Raw genomic sequence first — 2,819 nt, forward strand, 5'->3', positions numbered from 1 at the left:
CAAAAATAAATATACAAATAAATAAATAAATAATAAAGCAATATGAGGTGGCGTAGGGAAATACAAGTAAAACAAGATCAGCCATTTCCCCAACACTGTATGTTTACTTCACGTCTCTGTCACATTTTGGTAACTCTCACAATATTTCAAACTTTTTCATTATTATTACGTTTGTTATGGTGATCTGCAAGCAGTGATCTTTGATGCTACTATTGCAATTGTTTGGGGGCACCACAAACTGCACACATACAGGACAGTGAACTCAATTGATAAATGCTGTGTGTGTTCTGACTGCTCCACTGACCAGCTGCTCTCCTATCTTCTCCCTCATCTCAGGCCTCCTGCCTCCCTGAGACAGAATAATATTGAAATTAGACAATTAATAACCCTACAGTGCCTCTCAGTGTTCAAGTAAAAGAAGAGTCACACATCCCTCACTTTAAATCAAAAGCTAGAAAGGATTAGGGACTGCGGATCACAAAAGAACTAGAAGACAGGCTTTTGAATGTCCTCACCAAAAGAAATGATAAATGTACAAGGTGATCTCATGCTAAATACCCTGATTTGATCATAATACAACATATACCTGTCCTGTAACAGAAAATTGTACTCCATAAATATGTATAACTACAGTATCAATTAAAATGAAAAGAAAGCTAGAAATGATTAAGTTTAGTGAGAAAGGCATGTCGAAAGCTGAGATAGGCCGAAAGCTAGGCCTCCTGCACCAAACTGTTAACCAAGTTATGAATGCAAAGAAAAAGTTCTTGAAGGAAATTAAAAGTGCTACTCCAGGGAATACACAAGTGATAAGAAAGTGAAATGGCCTTATTGTTGATATGGAGAAAGTCTGAGTGGTCTAGATAGTTCAAACCAGTCATAACATTCTCTTCAGTCAAAACCTAATTCAGAACTAGGCCCTAATTCTCTTCAATTCTATGAAGGCTGAGAAAGGTGGAGAAGCTGCAGAAGAAAGTTTGAATCTAGTAGGGATGGTTCATGAGGTTTAAGCAAAGAAGCCATCCCCATAACATAAAAGCACACAATGAAACAGCAAGTACTGATGGAGAAACTGCAGCAAGTTATCCAGGAGATCTGGCTAAGACCACTGATGAAGGTGTCTACACTAAACAGATTTTCTAGGAAGACAAAACAACCTTCTTTTGGAAGAAGATGTCATCCAGAACTTTCATAGCTAGAGAGAAGTCAATTCTTTACTTCAAAGGACAGGCTGACTCTCCTATTAGGGGCTAATACACCTGGCGACTTTAGGCTGAAGCCAATGCTCACTCATCTGAAAATCCCACAGCCCTAAAGAATTAGGCTAAACCTACTTGGCCTGAGGACTATAAGCGGAACAATGAAGCCCAGATGACAATACTTCTGTTTACAGCATGGTTTACTGAATATTTTAAGCCCATTGTGTAGACTTACTGCTAAAAAAAAAAAAAAAAAAAAAGATTCCTTTCAAAATATTACTGATCACTGATCATTGACATAGCACCTGGTCACACAAGAGCTCTGATGAAGATGTACAAGGAGACTAATGTTTTCATGCTTGCTAACACAACAACCACTCTGCAGCCCATGGAACAAGGAGTACTTTAGACTTTCAAGTTTTATTATTTGAGAAATACATTTCATAAGGGTATATAGCTGCCATACACAGTGATTCCTCTGATGGTTCTGGGCAAAGCAAATTGAAAATCTTCTGGAACGGATTCACCATTCTAATGTTCACCATTGAGAACATTCCTGATTCATGGGAGGAGGTCAGAACATCAACATTAATAGGAGTTTGGAAGAAGCTGATTCCAACTTTCATGGATGACTTTAAGGGGTTTGAGATTTCAGTGGAGACAGTCACTGCACATGTGGCAGAAATAGAAAGAGAACTATAATTAGAAGGGAGCCTGAAGATGTGGCTGAATTGCCACAATCTCATGATAAAACTTGAAGATATGAGAAGTTGCCTCTTATGCGTGAATAAAGAAAGTGGTTCCTTGAGATGGACTTTGTTCCTTGTGAAGATGTTGTAAACATTGTTGAAATGACAAAGATTTAGAACATTACATAAACTTGACTGATAAAGTAGCAGCAGGGTTGGAGAAGACTGACTCCAATTTTGAAAGGAGTTCTACTGTGGCTAAAGAGCTATCAAACACCATTGCATGCTACAGAGAAATCTGGCATGAAAGGAGGAGTCAATCTATGCGGTAAACTTCACTGTTCTTATTTTAAGGAATTGCCACAGCTACTCCAGCCTTTAGTAACCACCACACTGATCAGTCAGCAGCCATCAACACCGAGACGAGACGTTCTACCAGCAAAAGGATGATAACTCACTGAAGGCTCAGATGGTCATTAACTTTTTTTTTTTTTTTTTTTTGGCAATAAAGCAGTTTTAAATTAAGGTATGTAGGGTTTTTTTTTTTTTTTTCAGACATAATGGTATTGCACACTTAACAGACTACAGCATAAACTCAACTTTTATGTGCACTGGGAAACCAAAAACTTCGCATGACTTGCTTTATTACAATATTCGCTTTACTGCAGTGGCCTGGAACTGAATCTACAGTATCTCTGTGGTATGCTTGTACATATACTGTCCACAATATCATATAATCTCACAAAGGCGAATGACTGGTTGATTGAGGAGGAGGTTAAGGAAAATAAATTTTTAAAGAGGTAGAAGAGACTGACAAAAGTAAAGGAAAAATGTATGTGTGTTAAGTGGGAGATGGAAAAATTGATAGGACATAATATTTCTCTTTTTCAGTGCTACACGCACTGGTTTGATAGCTGAGCAATTTCTTTTG

The 2,819-nt window shown here is 37.9% G+C and overlaps 1 protein-coding gene and 1 long non-coding RNA gene across 3 annotated transcripts in view; both read right to left on the reverse strand.

Annotated features, from left to right (window-relative positions):
- TTC27 (tetratricopeptide repeat domain 27) overlaps positions 1 to 2,819 on the reverse strand; it is a 230,546-nt gene that overhangs the window by 57,844 nt on the left and 169,883 nt on the right. The gene's annotated exons all lie outside the window — the stretch shown is intronic.
- Positions 1 to 2,819, reverse strand: part of LOC105542617 — an 11,075-nt gene that overhangs the window by 4,304 nt on the left and 3,952 nt on the right. The gene's annotated exons all lie outside the window — the stretch shown is intronic.

This window comes from Mandrillus leucophaeus, unplaced genomic scaffold, assembly GCF_000951045.1.
Source record: "Mandrillus leucophaeus isolate KB7577 unplaced genomic scaffold, Mleu.le_1.0 Scaffold264, whole genome shotgun sequence".
Classification (NCBI taxonomy): Eukaryota; Metazoa; Chordata; class Mammalia; order Primates; family Cercopithecidae; genus Mandrillus; species Mandrillus leucophaeus.